Source organism: Argiope bruennichi, chromosome X1 (assembly GCF_947563725.1).
Source record: "Argiope bruennichi chromosome X1, qqArgBrue1.1, whole genome shotgun sequence".
Lineage (NCBI taxonomy): Eukaryota > Metazoa > Arthropoda > Arachnida > Araneae > Araneidae > Argiope > Argiope bruennichi.
This window is the reverse complement of record NC_079162.1, coordinates 15,890,525-15,910,532: the sequence shown is the minus strand read 5'-3', so window position 1 is coordinate 15,910,532 and position 20,008 is coordinate 15,890,525.

The following is a 20,008-nucleotide window of genomic DNA, read 5'->3' as shown; positions in this document are numbered from 1 at the left end:
CTGTGCTGAGTTCGCCTTTGGGTAATGAAATGAATACTGCAGGTGTGGTTTTGAAGATAAAAAACCAATGAATGTGACGGTTGACCTTTAAAGTAAACGTTGATTTTGAAGGAAAGAATTCATCTTTCAGAGAAAGAATAATATAATAAATAATGTATGTACAAATCTTTCTGTTGTTTCTTACTAGAAAAACACAGTGGTAAGTCGCATAATTTGTTATGCAGGGACATAAAAGCGAATTTTATGAAAAAATGGCATTGGCTCTCATTTTGCAAAATTTCTTTACGTGGCTAAGAAACGTTATTATCCGGAATTTGTTTTTATTTCACTTGTGTTAGTGAAGCGTTTAAAATATTTTAGTGAATTTGAAATAAGATGTCAGTTATTTTTCTTACGTGTTAGAAAGAATAATAGCATGGGAAATCGGCGTAAAAATTTCCACTGAGTTTCGGGGAGACTGGAGTTCAGATTTCCTAAATCAGATTTTGTCTGCAGCAGATAATTGCATCGGAATAAATTTAGGAAATAGAAATAAGATTAAAAAATAAGATAATCGTAGTTTCAAGTATAAGTAAGAAAAAGCAAAATAAGGATGACCACTAAACAAAGGATAAACAATGATGAGGCGCAATATTCTCACTGGAATTTCTTCTTCCGATCTCATTTTTTTATTTTATTGCATTTTTTGTAATTATATATAGAAGGTCACCACACTAATTACGGCCCATTTTCTGATTTGTAAACGGTTAGACTTAGGGATACGCTTATAGTTGGAAAATAGTGAAAATTGAGAAATTGATAAAAATGACTTAGAAATGTGAAATCCGATTGAAAAAGTGCTTATATTTAAATAAAATAAAAAAATAAAATAAATAAAATAATTTTAAATAAAAAAAATAAAATAAAATTCGGAAATAAAAGTGAAATAAATAATGCTGATTAGGAGTTAATGTCAAAAGAAACCATTTTTTCTTAAATTTTACCCTTATATTGGCAAAAGCAGGCTATTGAAGGATTTGATGAATCAAAGAAATTGTTTAAATTTCTCAGATAATAAAAAAAAATATGTACAAATGTTATAAAAATAGATGTGGGGACGCAGCGAGAATACGCCATAAAAACTTGCTTAATTTTTAAATAAATATATTTTAATTAATTCTTGAGCTCTGAAACGATAGCTACATTTCTGTAGTTTTGGGTAGTACGAATGCTAGTATTCATCAACCTAGAGTAAAGATTTGTATAAGGAATTTACATAGACACTTTGCTTTATTTATATAGATCACAAAATAGATGGTTGTGTAGTTACAAGTCATCTATTTACTTTCGACGCATAAATTGACAATTAAATAAATATTTTTGTCAAGATTAAAATAAAAGAAGAATAGTATATTTTTAGGTTCTGTTAGATCTATGGCACCCATGGTCTACAGCCTATTTATCCCCAATTAGAGTGGATATCCTGTTCATTCTTTTATCTTCTATCTCAGGTGACACTTCATAGGTCCCACCAAAGATCACTTTGACCACACCTCCTTTCTTATGAGTCGGGCTCATGAATTGAATCTAATTCTTAAACTTATGGATTGAAGGCTTTGGGTCTAGTCTAGATGCGAGTTAGACCTAAAGGAATTTGACAAAAGCATAGAAAACAAGTTATGCAAGAAGGCAATATTTTACCACTTTTCAGTATCATATTTTGGTACCCAGTAGATTAATAGAAAATAAAAGTAAGAAAACGAGTTAAAAGTATACAGAATAAATACATTTTTTTTTTTTTTTTTCAATTCAAATGTGAGGTCGTTGTGGCCTGGTGAAAATGTTTCAACTCTGGTGCTGCAAGATTTCAGACTGGCAACCTGAATCCATCAATGATTCGCCGTCAAAGTGGATCTGGTGCAAATAAAGTCTTCGCCTGCTGTGGCATGGAAAGTTGGAGAGAGGCTTTCCGCTGAAGTATTTTCATCATTATCTGATGGCAGTTTTGATTTATGATGTCAGTCCCAAAAATAGTCTTCGTGTTATTTCAGAGTGCAATGAGGGCAAATGGACATCTAGAAATTATGCATGATTTGAAAGTAAATTTTAAGTGCTATTCATTATTAATTTCGCATGAAATGTGCCGTTGCTCATTTGGGATTCATAAAGAATAAAACTGTCTTGATTTTTGATATTGCGAAATCATGTTCTTGATTCCTTTTCTTATTTAATGACATGGATATAGAATAATGTAGAGAGAATCATTAGAGATTTTCTCATTAAAGAATAAAAAAGAATTTAATTACACTAGAGGGGGGGGGATACCCTAGAAGGGAAAAAATACCCTAAAATTCCGTTTGCAATTTCAGCAACTTAATTAAAGCAGAAAAATTAGGAAGTAAATCTTTGATCAATGATAGGCAATTATATGTAAAAAAATTTAACCTTATAATTTAAAAATTAAAACAGAGCATTTATCTTCGAGATATTCGCCATTCAAATTTAGGTACTTATAATGTTTTACAAGATCTGGTATTCAGTCTTCAAAAATTAAGCGCTAGAGAATGAAACCCCCCTACAACCAAGTAGTGAGTGGAGCACTACTTGGTCGAAGCAGTACGATACTAACCAGTGATTTATGTGCCGAAAGAGGTAATAGTCGCTCAGTACTGAATCTAAGTTACAGGAGAGATGATCCAAAACATTTCAAGGCTACTCTTGGCGAATATTATCATGTATTAAGAACCACTTGAACACAGATTTTCTCGAAACTTGTTTCGGATTATTCACATAATGTATCCTAGCTGGCAAAAAATTCATTACAATACACGCACTTCACATTTGGAGTGGTTTTTAATTTCGATGTTTATTTTCAATTGATCTAATGGACAATTCTTAATAAATATCGGAGCAATAATGTAGACTAGGATTTTAATTCCCATATTTACTCAACGCGTCAATTGATGTGTACTCGCTGCCTTTTATCAATTAATAAAGCCTAATTATGAAATATTCAAAAGTTTTTTAAATCGGAGGAAATGTTCTCCTCGCAACTTTATCGTATATTCTACAATGGAATGTTCAGTTCAATTGTATGATGAAGAGAATAGAGCAAACATCCCCTCCCCCTTTGTTGCATAGGGAAGGAAAATGAATGTATATCTACACATTTGATATTAAGTCTCTCGTCAAATTTCATTCTTCTAGCTTGTTGGTTTTGTCACGTTCCCATGCCCACGAATAGAACTACTGATTTACAATGAAATCATAGAACATATTTCTTCATTTTTGTTCATGGTAGATCTTGACTTCTTTCAGACTTGTAAATATGGGATTTGTAACCTATTTTTCGTTACTTTCTTGATGGCCTAGACGACAGTTACTGGTAATTTTGTGCTATTAGTTTCCAGTGATAACGCAGTATTTTAATGACTTAAAAACTCTAAATTAGAATTTATGTATTAATTTAATTAAATATTGATTATATACGGGTGGTACCATCTGGAACACAATTTCGGAAAAATTAACTTTCGGATGACATAATATTTGTAAATGTAATCCGAAATAGGTAATTATGAAATATATTAAAGATTATAAAATAGAATACTCTTCTATTGATGCAGTAAAAATGCAATAGAATATTTTGATCGAAAATCAAGCACCATTATTAAGATTCAATAAATACCATACAAAAAAAATATTCATTAGAAGTTCAAATTTATTATAAATCTAATGAAACCCTTTATGATTTAGAACATAATCTCAAGCTTTTAAGATTTGGTTTCGATATACATTTTTAGTTTTTTGATAGGAAAGATAAATTAACAGGAGAGATTAAGAATTTTTATTGTTAGAAGATATTTACTGTTAGGTAAGGATATTTCTTACGGAAATTAGAGTATATAATACCAAATTTATAGATTTTGCAGAAGAATCGGAATATTAATAGATGACATTTTTCTTCAATATGAAATTTTGATGTAAGAACTGTAAGCTCCAAGGAACTGCTTGGTTTCGTAATATAGTTTCTAAGGTAACTGGGATCGACATCTGGATATATCTTGATTATTTTATAAACTTCAGGTAATTCGGAAAAGGAAACTGGCGATATAAAAATAACGATCGTAAAATTTTGAGGCGCAAATCACATTATGAAAATTGTATAAGACTATAATGAATATCATAAGAAACAAAAAGTTCCTAAATACTTGTTATTTAAAAATTAAAACACATTTCAAATGTGATTATAATTTCATATTACTTAATTCATTGCTATATATATATATATATATATATGCTCTTTTGAACTGCACTATAATCATTTTCTAAAAAAATTTCGAAGTGGAAATTTCCTATTTTAACTTTGATTGACATTTTTCTGATTTTAATAGTGATAACTCATTCAACTTTTGTTTGCAACTTTCGTTTAGATGCTCCATAAAGTATCAAACCCCCTTTTTGATGATCTAAATTTATAAATATTTCAATCTTATCTAAAAGTGCCCCAAAGTGTTTTTATTTAATTTTACGATAATCTGTAGAAACATTTTCGAAAAGAGCTAAAAAGGGCTCTATCAACTATATGATAAGGAAGTATTTTTCGTTGATTGACATTTATCGTTTATTTTTATTTCTTATCCGCCAAATACCAGATATTATCCATATAAATTAATATGAAATGCATAAACAGCTGTACGCTACAGAATTCCTAATCATTGAATAGAGTTTCTTCAATTTTTGCCCATGAAAGTTTTAGTATTGACTGAAGAAATAGTTTATTACTTTTATAATTCCAAAACGGTAATGAATCTAGTTTTCCTCTCTTTGCTGAGTGTTAAAATAAATAAACTTCGATAGGCTGAAGAAGAATTTTGTAAGCTATAATATTTTATCTAAACATAATTTTTACATTATATATAATTTCTTAAAATTGCGTTTATATAAGTGCGCGTTAGCAGTCCGCTGAGTATTAATATTAAATATATTCTCACATAAAGTATCAACAGCTGATTCGTTATGTGCCATAGTTATTCTACAAGTATTTGTTATAAATACTTCAAATTTGTTTCACAAATTTTTCAAAGCATTAGCAGAGTTTTAGTAAACGTTACGTGACAGTTGAAGAATTTATTAATTAAAAAATATGTTTCTAAACATATAAAATATTATTTTATTTTTAGTATAACCATACCTAATGAATGAAAATATTGTAAATATTTTAAATCATTTTGTTTTATTAGCCTCTAAGTTGCCATCTGAAATGTTAAATTAAATTTTTTTATTATTCTCTAAAACGAAATTATAGCTTACAGAAAATTCTTTCTCGTTGATCTTTAAAAATCTTTTGTTGCAATTTATATTTTCCTTTGGGATAAAATTGTAGATGGTATGAAGATTTTGTATATAATAATATTTTAAGTAAAAAAAAAATTTATATTAGAAACATTGTATATATTTGTAAAAAATGAATTTAATTATTTTTATTATCAATCTGAATGTGCGTGCTTTAGCGTAATTCCAGTTGAAATGAGGCTTGAAAATACACGTTTTCATCCCAATTAGCGGCGGACATATTAACTAGCTTTGGATTATTTCCACTTGAATATCTATGTTATTCACGGTATTGTTCATATTTAGGTAATATTAAATAAGTGAAATCTTTTGATTTTTCAATCGAACCATCATTTGGGACAATAAATTTATGGCAAGTATATAAAATTGTAAAAGAAGAGATATTAATGCAGAAAAATATGTCTTGGTCAATTAAAATGCAACTTCAAATGAGTTGATTAAAGAAATATTCACATATGTTAGTGTTGGGTGAAAGTGAGTTCATAATTAAGATTTGTTAGGTCAAGAAAACGAAGAAAAGAATTCTCATTATCTGAAAAAGAAAAAGAAAAAAATTAAATAGGAGAAATGGGAAGATTATTTTACAAAGCTTGGGAATATTTACAAAACTCCTTTTTCTCATCTCAGCATAAAGTAAAAGTATAAACTTTAAACTCGGCTTCCTCTCATTTTTTTCATTCATTTTCATATTTTAAACGCAATTATTATTTTGTTTTAAAATATCTGTCCGCAATTCGGTACATATTTTATTTGTAGTTATGTTTAAATAATGATTAAAAGTAATTATTTAAGGAAAATTCTTTGCGAATTTATGCAAGATATAAATGAAGGTCGTATTTCGAAGAAGATCTACGATTTCACACTCAATTCATATTATTTACAAGTATTTCAAATATTGCAATACTTTGGATTTAGTTTCTAGCGTGAATATGTTATTAATATACACTAAAGGATACGAAATTTTGGTCATTCGTGTTTCATGAAGAGTGTTTGACACAAAGGTAAAAAAATAAAATTAAGTTTGCTCAATTATTTAAAAAATATATCTAATTCATGAAACTTTTTGTATAATTTATTAGGTTCTAACACAAATGCTAAATAGAAATTTCTATAATTATCATCAAAAGAAACTCCAAAGACTGAAGAGATCTCGTGCAGATTTTGATAATGAATGTTTTCCATTCTGGATCTTTTATGCGTCAGAAGCCATATCCTGAGCTTTAGTTTCCCTCCAAAAAATGAACTCCATCTGCGTCCCTTCCTTTGTGTAGATAAAACGAAATTGTGATCTCGCGTGGAGCAGAAACATGTTTACTCTGAAATACCTCCAGTAATTTCGTGTTTTGAACGCTCGCCTTCTTGAAAAGCTGGAAGCGAAAGAAGAGCATAGGACTCGCTGCCTGTAATTACATATTTAAAAATGCGTTTTCTATCTGAACCGCTGGCATTCATTGGTGACTTGAACCCAAGTTCAACTCTTTCAGTGTGAACGAGGCAATTCCCAGCCCCGCTGCTAGGAGAACTGAAATAACACTCGATATCATTAACCAAACACTGAAAAAGCGCTGAATAGTTACCGATGAATAGATAATGGCGCCCTCACGACATGACTCTGGTCTGGGGTCGAAGGTCAAGACTTTTTTTCTCTCTTCACCTGATGCTTCTTCTACCAGCCAAGCCACCTGCTGGAAAAAAGACGGCATCTATGTGACCGCACACTTCCGGATTATTTGGCCATAATTCGCGCCTTCTACCTAACACCTCAACGAAATTTTCTTTTCGTGAAGATGGGATGGGGTGTTTCTTTTCATTCTGATGCCGACAGGAACCGTGCCTTCAAGTACTGAGCTCTCCTTGAAAATTAATTTCAGTCATTAACCATGTCTATTCAATATGTCACAGGTGCTATCACTAATTGCATCAACTTTTAAAGCAATAGGCGAAATTCTGTGACTTCTACATCTTTCGAATATTCATCATTTAGGCTTAAGTTATACATTAGATGAAATTAGACGTAGGTTACGCATCTTGAGACATTTTCAGAAACAAATATGCATTTTTTTAAAATTTCTTTTATTCCTGTAAACAGAGTGAGTTGGGCTGATCAAATGATTCCATTTTGGATACTAATCCGGCAAGTTTTGAACAAAATAGTATATATATAATATAGTGAGAGAGAGAGAAAATAATGTAAAGCAAAAAATAAAAATATAACAACAAAAATGACAAATTAATTTAAAAACTAAGATAAACCTGGTTAAAGAAGAAAAACATCTTAAAAACATGGAGGCGAATAGAAAACACATGCGAAGCGAATGCGCCAGATGCTGCTGTTCAGAAAACGCTGTGAAAGTAAGATTTAAATCAATATTAAAAAATCGGAATAGAGTGGGAAATTTGAAGGACCACGCCAAGAATCTTTAAAGCCTTTTCTTTATTATTTACCTTTCTTTACTTCCATTTTTGTTTAGCCTTGTTATAATGTGAACTTACTTTTGTATTTATATTAATATTTTATCGTTATTTGTTTTGTATTGCCTTTTTGTATCTCAGATTTATGTCACTTTTCCATCTCATTAGCATTTGTCTGTTATAACATTTGGGCTGAAGTATCATTTTACTAGTATTTATTTGATACTATCTACAGAAAGTGCTATAATTCCTTTTGCGATCAGCATAAATTTCGTCCCCTGATGAGGAAATGAATTGCAAATTTCACGCTCGATTTTCACTTTTTAATATTGATTTACAATATATATAATATCGATTTTTTCCATCAGTATTTAAAAAAATCGTAGCGCTTCACATTCAGTTATTAACCAATGTGTTCTGATTGTTAACTACTTTAAGTAGTTAACAATCTTTACTTTAATGAGTGATTGTTTACTTTAAGTAGTGATCAGCTTTTTCGCCTCAAAGATTTATTTTTAGAAACAAACAAACGATTTTGTAGTTACAACTGACTTTTTTTTTATTTTCTAGATGAATTAGTAGTGCATTTCATAAGTTGGCAATTTGACTCGGGGTAAAATATTCGGCAACTTTTAATCCATTGTTCAAGGATGTGTTATACTTTGTTTAAATATTTTTTATGTAATTAGTTAACTATTATAACCTATACAGTTATTATAACTTAAAATTAATTCATGTTTGATCAAAATGATAAATAATCTTGATTATATCTAATTTTTTAGAAAACCATTCAATCTATCGTTTTTTGTAATTTGTATTTTGATAGATGGGCTTAAATCCTAAACTTCATTAACTGCAAAAATTCAGTTAATTTAATTTTGTTTTTGTATCAAGATTTAATTCAAATAGTAACACATTTTTTATCCCAATTTTTTTCTTGTTGTATAATTTCTTACTTTGTTGTTTGTAACAATCAATGCCTTCAGCGCTTCAAAAATGAATATATTGGATTAAATTTAGTTAATATTAAGAAAGAAATTTGATCGATGAACCAGCCTCTCCTTGAAAGCAGTAAGTTCTAATTAATTTAAATTATTATTTAGTCTTAGTTACTATTCCAATCCTAGCACTTTAAGTGTCACGTTGGGTGGATAGGTGCCGATTGCAGTTTTGAAAAAGGAAAACGGATGCTATTTTAATATTTGCCCTGTGATGAAATTTTTGCAAGGACGCCTTTGAGAATACGATAGTGATATGAATTCCCTGCATTTCGCTTTTAAATCTTTGAGTTGGCTCATGAAATGATTCATTTTTCACAAAAGTTCATCTATTGTTCCTAAACAACGGAACTTTCAAACTAAATCTTCTTATAGATCTTATTGAGTTGAATAATCTTAGATGAAGATGGCCATTTTGCTTTTCTGATGGTTGATACAATGATGTCATGTCGCATTCATTCCAGAAACAACTGAAGATATTCAAATACTTCCGCTTTTGAAGAAATTATTCGCGCTTACTTTAACTCAACCTATGCATTTCCTGCAAAAATATATCTTCCTCATCAAAATTTCCTAATTATTAATTTTTAAGGTGTTTCTCATTTTTCTTCAGTCATTTTTATTTTGAATTCAGCAATTCTGTTGAATTTGAATCGTCCCTCATGTCTCTTCGGTACCATGTTTGAGAATAATTCTGTTACTTTTTAATTGTACAGTTTTCGCTTTTTTTTAAATACTTTCTTGTATGCAAAGTGCAAGCACCAATAAATCTGACATCGAGTGTTTCATGTTGCATACCTCAATAGGATGAAATTATGAAATTATATTTTTCTGTCTGGGTATGAAAACTTGAAAAGGCTAACGAATGAAATTTGTTATAAGACTTTAACACCAAAATTTTGGTTGATCATATCGTATGAATATCGTCAGTGGGAAATGGATCCGCCCTATTGTATGGGAATAGGATCATTTGTAAAATTAAAGTACTGTATAAATAGAAATTTGGCACATTAATTATCAAAGAAATTTAGGCTATCATCAGATTTTAAATAAAATTTTCTTGTAGGTTATTGTCTATTCGTATGAAAATGAATGCAATAACTACACAGTAGATAAAGGAAATTTTATCTGTTGGGAACAAAATCATAGATTCGATCTAATATTGAATTCAATGAAACAAATGGAACAAGTCCAAATTTGCTCACATCCAACAGTCATGTGCTTTCGATAATACGATATTAAAATGAATAATTCCAATTTAATTACCAATCAATCGATCACTTTAAATCTTTACAAGTGCCACCACTTGATAATAAATTTGAGAACTGATTTCAAGATTTCATCAAATTTATAATTCTGAATGTTAGAAATTTAATAAAAAAAATATATATAATGGAAAATCTTTTAAAAACATATTTTTGTTAATTAATAGAAAAGTAGAAAATTAATTTTAAGAATTCAAACTAAACCGAAAGGGATTTAAAAGAACAAGATTCTAGTGAATGTCATAAGAAGGAAACATTTATTATTTACAATGAAGAGAACTGAAATGACAGTTTGGATCGTCACTTTTACATTTCGATTTTGACAACGAGCCGTTAAAATAATGTTCACTGCGAAAGACTTTTTCCCTTATTTTGTGATAACCTTTCATCTTTTGTGGTAATAATTTTTAAGCACAAATGATTTAGCCGTAGCCATAGATTTGAGCCAAATAAGTCGATTTTTCAAATCATCAGTCCTTGAAGATCTGCACAGATTTTGAAATAACTTTGCACTCATCGCGATGAAGAAAACGATAATTTAGAAAAATCAAACGAAAAGAACATGTGAAAATTGGTAACTCCATTTATTAAAGAAAAAATGATTATTGGATACAGAACTACTTTACTTGCTTCAAATATCGCTTGAATAGTTAGTATTTTAAGATGCATATATTTCGGAATTGATTGTTTCAAATCGTTGAAGGAATCGATGGAAAAAATAAGGGTACATATCTTACGCATTCGTTATCAGCTCTATTTTCCCATTAAAAAATTTTCCTGTAGAAGATCTCTTGTAGATGTGTCTTTTGGTCATATTTTAATGAGGTCAATATTTTTTTCCAGTGAATTCTTTACCCCAACTGCAATTTCTTCAGATAGTAATTTATTAAAATTATTAAATATTAAAAGTACATATTACTGTCGTTTTTGCCATTTTTAATTTTAAAATAATTATTTCCTCTAGCTGCACTCATTTTTACTACAGTATTTTTTTTTAATTTCGGCATTTGAATCAATCGAAATTTTATTCTGATTTCATAAGTGAAGTTCCAGCTCATTATCTTAATTTCAGGACTTTTCTGGTGAAGTATTAATATCAATATAGCGTAGTCATTTCTAATCTAAAATGAGAAACCTCTCTCATTAAATGTTTACACTCATTTTGGATAAGATTCAAGACCTGAGGAGTTTCCCACAATCTCATTTGCATTTTGATTTTAGGCACAGTAAGATGAATAGTAATTTGTAGACATAAGAGATTTCTACAAAAGACTTGAAAGGCATACAATTAAAAAATGGATCTCCTTTCCTTCGTCTTACTGATTCTACGCTGTGATCTTCTTGTTTGTTTAAATCAGTCTCATTTCCAAATTAAAAACTTTCAACACATTGTGAAAACGTATTAGCTGATTAAAGTGGCTTCATTACGCAGATTTCTTTGTATTACTTGTATATTTTTAATTTGATTATTATTTCCTGTCTTTTAGTTGAACCCCTCCCATGACACAATGCTCTCTTTTTACAAAATAAACCTTTCCATTTTCATTCGTGAAGAAAATTCGCCCATTTCGTGAGCGAATGTTGTTTGAACATTCATTTTTGTTCTTTAGGTGGAACACTCATTCGAATTTTGATTCTTTGAGAGACTCTCCCTCTGCCTATTCATTACTAGAGAACTTCTTTTTTCTCAAATAAAACGGGGAAAAGTGGAAAAAATTGGCTGTGTTGGAATTTTTCATTTTCCATAAAAAACGAATTGTTTCTATAAACCAACCTTATTTTTTAATATAAAACCTTTCAACATTCACTGATTTCATTTTTATTTTCATCGCCTGTTTGCTATTGACAATTCAATTCCAAGTACGATCATTTTCTTCAAAGTTAGAATGTACCATAAGTATCAATTATTTGAAATCCACTGTTCAACCAAATAATTTTTTCGAAATATTATGTAAAGCAAATATAGATTGAGTGTAACTTTCTCCTAAATTTCGGAAATGGCAATTTTTCTCTTTCATTTATAAAGCACAGATAAGGAACGTTTTAAAAATAGCTATTTAGAATTGCAAAACAACGTTGGCGTTTGATGTGTCATTTGAAACTGATACTAAAGATTTGCAATAACATGAACTGTCTGTAACAGCCTGGTGAAATGGAACAAGTCAAGCCACTTGCCTGGAATGGGATCTTTTCCATTTTTGGAATGATGTCTGTCTGTCCCTGTGCGAACAGGATAATTAAAAAATGATGAAATCAACTAGATGGGTGAAGCTTCTTATGTGATCTTTGAACCAAAACTCTAGATATCCATCAGATTGTGGACAAAACATTTCCACGATATATTTTCTGTTTCTCATATATGTATGAGGAATCAAAAACACAAATAGCTTAAAGAATGAAATTTATTGTAATGTTTTATCTTTAAAATTATATATCAGTATCTGTATTTGTAAGTCTATTCTGATGTATATGAAATGGATAACGGGTTCGAAGAATGAAATTTGGTATATGGCCTTGTCACTCTAACTGTGCGCCAGTGTCAAAGTTTGTAACCAGTCGGAAGACAAGAATTTGTACATCCTCACATTACTAAGTACAATACGTATCATTTTGTGATAGTATACGAGAATTTCATTGTTAGAATAGTCATATTGCTTTTGAATATAAATACTTGGACAATGGTTGTTTAAATATAAATGGTACATTTATTATCACCACTCAATTCGTCTGCATCAGAAACAGTAGTTAAGAGACAGAGCAAACAAATGAAAAAAGTTATGTTGGAGGAGGGGAAAATTATTTTGCCCTTACAGAAAATCGGTATTATTGCACGAAATTAAATTCATCCGCTTTAAATCTAAACATTTTTGCTTCCTATTCTGAAAATTGACGTATGTGTGAATTATTATGAGTTCCTTCATTAAGAGATTTCTATTATATTCTATATGAATTATACATATGAATACTATATGAATTTCAACAAGCTAGACAAATGAAGTTTCATATAATAAATTTTCGACTCAGTAGAGAAGAGCTGCAATTGCATACTTTATTCTGTTCACTGCTCTAAGAAATTGAACATAGATCGCTTCATATCGTAAGCACATATCGGGTGTATAGAAACAGACTAAAATTTCTATTAAAATGATATACTGTAGAAATATTTTCTTCTCACTTATATATACGTATAATATGACCTGAATTTGAATACATTTTCTTTATTGGTCATTAAAAAAAAAGAATTTTTAGAAGCAGTTAGCTTTTCAATCCATTTCTACATGATGAAGATGCATTCCCGATTCATCGGATAATCTTGAGGCGCTTCTTTATACTTTTGTGAGAGGAAATTGATAATATGCATCATTACTTAAGGACAATATGGTTAATGTTTTTGCCAGCTGTAGAGTTTCAAACAAACATCTTAACAGATAAATTATCAACTAAGCTTGAATTTTTTGCCAAATGTATGAAGGAGGTGATTTTTTTTTTATTAGTTTGCTATTCTACCAGTGACAGTTTATGGCAATAAAAATCCTAATGTAATTTCTCAAGAAAAAAATGTTTTAAATCAGATGCAAGATGACCACATGAAATTTGAAAAAGCATGAAATATTCAATCAATCTAAAATAATGAGACAATAATGCTAAACACCTCGTTATCGATTCTGTCTCATTATTGTTAAAGGATCTTCGGTAGTTGTACAGTTTAGACATTATCATTCGTTGAAAAAATAATCACTCAAAAATTATTTTTAAATTACTCAACTATTTTTATGTTTCAAATGATTTTTGAATACCAAATAACTTTATAATTTCAATAAATTTTTAATCCAATTTGGAATACTAGTTCTATAATAAAAACAATCCAATAAAAAGAAATAAGAAGTTTTTGATTTTTGTATTGGCTTGACAGTATGTGTGTTTTATTTTTAAAATATATCAGTTCATAAGCGCTAGACTTAATAAGTCATATTTTCTGTTTCATGCATCTGAATAATTTTTTGAACTTTTACTTAACATGTTTTAAATTTGTAATAATAAAATTTTATAATCGATCACTTTCCCACACACTAGAATTCCGAAATTTTATACAGTAATTGGTTCCTGATGACAATAGAATATTTGAATAATTTTAGAACTCTTATTTATCAATTAATGTATTGATCTAGCTAAAAATTGATTTCATAGAAGAGTTACCGTCAAGAAATTCATTTGAGAAATATTAATTTTTACATTCCATAATATCTGTAACCTAAAATTAGGAAATATATAAAAAAATTAAAAAGTTAAAGATTATAAAAATATAAAGGCTTTAAACACCGTTTTATTAGTGTAGTAAAAAGCAGGAAATGACTTTTTTTTAAATCGAAAATCAAGTAATATTTTACAGAAATTAAGACACGATGCGATCATTTCTGGATATGTATTGAAAGTTAAAATATATTATCAATTTAATTAAAACTTCGATTTGCATTGAGTATTTCTATTAGAATCTCAAATTTTTAAGGGTTTCTTTTGCATCCATATTTTTGATAAAAAAATTAATTATATAAGATGTTAATAAAAAGATACGAATTAAAAAAATTGACCTAGTGGTAAGGTCTCGGCTTCGGAAACGGACGGCTTCAGGTTCAAGACTCTATTTCACCGAAGGATCTTCGTGTAATCATGTCTGGTACTAGTTAAATCCGTCGGAGCAAAGCGTCCTCCCGCTGGCGTGGTGTAGAAGTTTGGAGAGGGGTGCCAGATCTGGTGACGTTCTCGTCATTTGACCGGTCCGAGGTTCGTCTCAAAATAGCCCTAGTGTTGCTTTAAAAATGGGACGTTAATTTAACTAAACTAGCAGTATTTTTTTTATTTGGTCTGAATGAATATTATAAATCCATCATTCTGTAACCGTTTTCCATTTCGTTTGAGTATTCTTTATGCGCTCTTTGCAAACTTAAAATAAGTCTTTAGATTAAATTTGCGTTTGATAGGGTTACTAGCTCCTGTTAAAGGGTGTGGAAATTGCTTATATTTTCGACTAATATAACCTGTAACTATTGAATTGAGCGTATATACACTCATGTCCATAAATTAAGGATAATGCAAGTTCAGGAAAAGAGATAGTCAGAAATAAAACAAATGTGACTTATTTGTAAAGACTATTTATTAAACAAAAGGTAAAGAGCAAAACAGATGCTATATATTTGATATTAATAAAAATTGCAATTTTTTGCTCCCTGGAGCAAATTACAAAAAAAAAAAAAAAATCTATTTACAAAAACCAATATTTCATGGTTGGTATGATGGTTAATATATAGTATGTATCCCAGACGATGCAGTACAGTCCGTACAACGCCTAGGCATGCTGAGTATCAAATTATCGATCTGATCATGGGGAATATTACACCACTCATCAAGCAATGCTCTCCGAAATTCCGGAAGACATGTAGGAGGTGGTTGACGGGCTGCAACTCGTCGGTCAAGCATATCTCACACATTCTCTACTGGATTCAAGTGCGGTGAGAATGCTGGCCAGTCCATATGGGTGATATCCTCCTATCGAAGGCATTCGTTTACGATGTTTGCATGGTGAGGACGGGCGTTGTCATTCCTAAAGACGAATTCTGCGCTCATGGCGCCCCGTAATAAACGTACATGTTGTTCCAGAATGACGTCACAATAGATTTGGCCTGTCATGGTTCCAATTTGAACATGCAGGTCAGTTCTGGAACCCAGAATAATTCCTCCCCAAACGAGCAATCCTGCACGACCGTAACGATGTCGTTCAATGATGTTCTCTTGGTGGTAACGGGTACCTGGCGCTGTCTATATGAAAGCCCGGCGAGAATCAGACTGCAAGCTAAACCTGGACTAGTCGGGAAACATCACACTGGTGCGGTGTCCACAATGCATGCTTTCTACTCCAGGCTAACCACAGGCGACAGTGAGTTGCAGTAAGTGGAGCACATCTGACAGGCCTACGAGCAATCTGTCCTAAGCGTCTGCACACGATCTGCCTCGAAACTGTCGTACTAGTGGCTGAAGAGAGCTGACGAGACAGGTCTGATGCTTCTTCTTGCGTACAGCCGACCACCCCGCCACCACTGAATGTAGCAGTATCGACAGGATTACAGGTCTGATGCTGTGCTCCGTCTGTTTCTTTTGGCAGTAACTGCCAAATACCGGTCCTCATTCAGCGTTGTAGCTCGGGGGCAACCTGTGCTGTAACGTCTACTCACATTACCATCATCTTGGAATCGTTGCCAAAGCCTGGAGATGACACTCTGGGCGATTCCAAGTTCATCGGATACTTCCAGCTGGGTACTTCCACATTCCAGAGGGCCGATAATTCTACCAAGTAAAAAATCATCCAAATGCGTCCTTTGTGTCATAAGTATGCGGTTATTGCACTGAAATGCTTATAAAGCGCTTGCGAACAATTTTACTTCTTTGCCTGTATTCATTATACATCATTCTCTTACACTCTCGTCATTGTGACGTACTATCGGTATCCTCTGGTGACTTACTGCAATTTGTATATGATTTTTGAAGATGTGTGTAGTTATTTAACGGGTGATATATGTATTCGATTTCCTCGTGACTCTGAATTATCCTTAATTTATGGACATGAGTGTATAACAGCCGCTTTTATGTTAAACTATACGAATAAAAAGCAGAAGAATAATTTTTTAACAATATACGGACAAAAAGAAAACCACTGTTCATGTGTTGTATTTGATGCTTTAACGTTTAACGTTACGACGTTTAAATCAATAAAAAAAATTTTAAAAAGCTCTTTTTTTTTCCTTCTTTTTTTGAAAGATCATTTTGTGGAGCAAAAAAGTTTTTACACAAAAATATTTGTCATTTTGGGAATAATTTTAATAATGAGTTTTGTGATCTACCTCAATAGATATACAACTAACTCAGAATTATAACTACATAAATATATATTCATTTCAGTTGATATTGTTACGAAATTTTTCTTCTTCAACAAATACCGCTAATCAATTGTAATGACTCAGCGCATTTAATTGCTACTAGTTCATTAGTTCAGCAGCTTTCTTGCTGTCTAATCCTCCAGTTTCTTTACTTGTCGGCGACTCCGACTCCTCACACACATAACTTCTCACGATCCACACAACTTCTTCCGATACACACGACACGACGACCTCGTAGCTTATGAGTGCCCGTCTTTTATAGTTCCGGGAGGCGGGGCTGGAATCTTCGGACCAATCAGGGCGTACCTGGCTGTATCTTGGGTCTTAGTGGATGGATCGTGAAAGTTCTCGAACTTTCCAGTAGTATCCATTTAGTTGCCAAACTCGCCAAATTCATCGCCAACTCGCCAAACGGTCGCCAAATTTGTCGCCAAGCTCCGAGGTTATTGACGCGGCATCCACTCAACATGCACAGTACAGATCGTACAATTGTCTTTCTTACGATGAAACTATTCGGGCCGGGTAGCAAAATTACAGATTTGTAACAATATAAACAGAAGTAACAGAACAGACACGGAAGTAGTTTTTGTAGGGTAAGTGTGCTTTAAAGCTTTCGTATATTAAAAATCTATTAAAGATAATCGGAACTGGAGAAATGCCTCAATTCGGATTCCTTAAATAACATCCCTATACATTTTGAGTTGGAATAAAATATGCTTCTCCCACCATCGCATTATATTTTAAAGAAAAAGTAAAAAAGAAAATGTAAAAGAAAAGTAGACGAAATCACCCTCTTCGAATGATTGCAGAGAACAAATTTATGCAATAAAATCTTTTGAGATAAATAATTGGGAAGAATTTTGAAGCAAACACCATTCAGAGTAGGTAAATATGGAATAAAAACATTTAAAAAAATTCCTTCTTCATGAATCAAGACGTACTTTGCTAGGCTGCTTTTCTTTACCTTTCTGCTCGAGTATCAAAGAATTTTTTCCACCACATTTTAGCCCACTTGTTACAGATGGTAATATACACATCTCATATATTTTTTTAAAAAAAACTTCCCAATATTATACTTTTAATGACAGCATTCCTTAAAATGTCACAACTGAGTATCAAACAGAAATTTTTTCTAGTGGTTTTTAGTCACCTTCCGTTTCAAGCCGTTCATTCTTTGCGAAGTTATATGCAGTGAAGATGTGATCAGACAACAGTGTCTCCGCCCTGGAGGATGACAAAAAGGTGCGGGTGGGGTTGCCACGATCTCTGGTGACGGCAGATCCACCCTTTGGACTCCACCTGTGTCTCTTTGGGTGGTTACAGGTGTCTAGGGTGTGGTTAATGAGACGCCATTGTTGCCTCGCCTTCACACTAAACTCATCAGACGGAAATCTTCAAAGATTTCTCCAAGCATCACCAGACACATTTCCTTTATTTTTGAAATGTCGATTCAAGAACTTCTCAACATTTTTTGGGAGAAACAAATCTATTCTACATCTTATATAATAGTTGAATATAAATTAATATATTTCCGGGTTAAAAGTTTAAAAGAAAATTGAATAAAAACTTAAAAAAATAATAGAAAAATATGACAAAAATTAGTTTTATTAGAATTAATAGAACAAGTTAATTCGTAGAAATTTTCCCGAAAATGGCTTCGATGTTATTCAAGAAGTGAATGAGGAATAACCTCTGCCGCACCATGACAGTTCCACCTGGCGTCATCAATCGAGTAATATATCCTTAACTTATGGCTAATACTCATAAAATATTTGAAAATCAGTTGCATTTCTTTAACTAAAATTAATCGTAGCTTAACTTATTTTAGTCGAGTCACTGAATCAAAATCCCTCCAAAAAAATCACTAAGAACTTTCAATGCAATAAGCACAGGATAAACATACGGAAAAGTAAAAAGTATGAAAAATTTTGTATACAATCTACAAAAACACGAAATACTTTTAAAAGTATTGATTATGTTATCAAATTTAATGGAACAATTATTAAAAGCAGCATGCATTTCTATTGGAAATATACCTTGAACTTATAAAAGGAATGAAAAGTCTTAAGTAGCATACCGGTATAAAATAAATGTCATATACGTACATTAGGGCATACAGCAGAAAAACAAGGAACTAGGCGAGTTATTCTGAAGTCTCATGCTGCAATGCGTTTTGGGAACAGATCTATGAATGCACTTGTAGTAAATCTCTCTTAATCGACAGCGGCAGGATCTCGCTGAAGGCAGATCAGAGATTTTGCTCGTTAATCTAGTGTGCTAAACATGCTAAAACCTCGTTACATTAGTTTCGTATTTTAATATATTAGTCATTGTAAATTGAATATTACTGAAAATCAAGAAAATATTTATAGTTAAAATAAATAAATGACATTTTATATTCCAAAAACAAAATTAATCATTTTAAAATTAATTAACCTTTGAAAGTTTCACATTTCTTATATTTGAATATCGGCAAGTTTACAAGATTGCCGAGGGAGCTTTAAAAATTTATTGTTTATACAATTAAGCTTCGTGCATTTTATGAATGAATGCGGAAGGTACATTTTATGAAAATCTGCAATCCTTCTTTCCACAGAACATTCCTGGTCTCTGCCTTCCCCTCATCATTCAGTTCTCCTTTTCCAGGTTCTGTTCCTTAAGTCATTGTCATCAAGAAAAAGTTGAATACAAACATCTACCTTTTCTATATATATATATGATGATGATATTTCAAAATCTAATTTAAGCTTTTCATTTCCTAACTTTCAGTTTAATTTAGCCCATATCAACTTCATTCTAAAATATTCTCTTATTTCTTGATCCCATTCCACTTTTTCTAATTAATTAATTCAACATAAGTTTTGTAAAAATGCTTCTAAAAGATCACTACGATTCCCTTGCCTAATTCAACACGTGTAAGAAATCCCTATCAGAATCTCAATCTATATAAGCACTGAGAAAATTATTTTTCCTCTTTTTTATGCTAATCTGTTCTTGTATCACGCTGTGTGAACGGATCTGCCTTATCCGCTCCACTTGTGCATAAATCAGGCATCTCGGGATGGAATTAAAG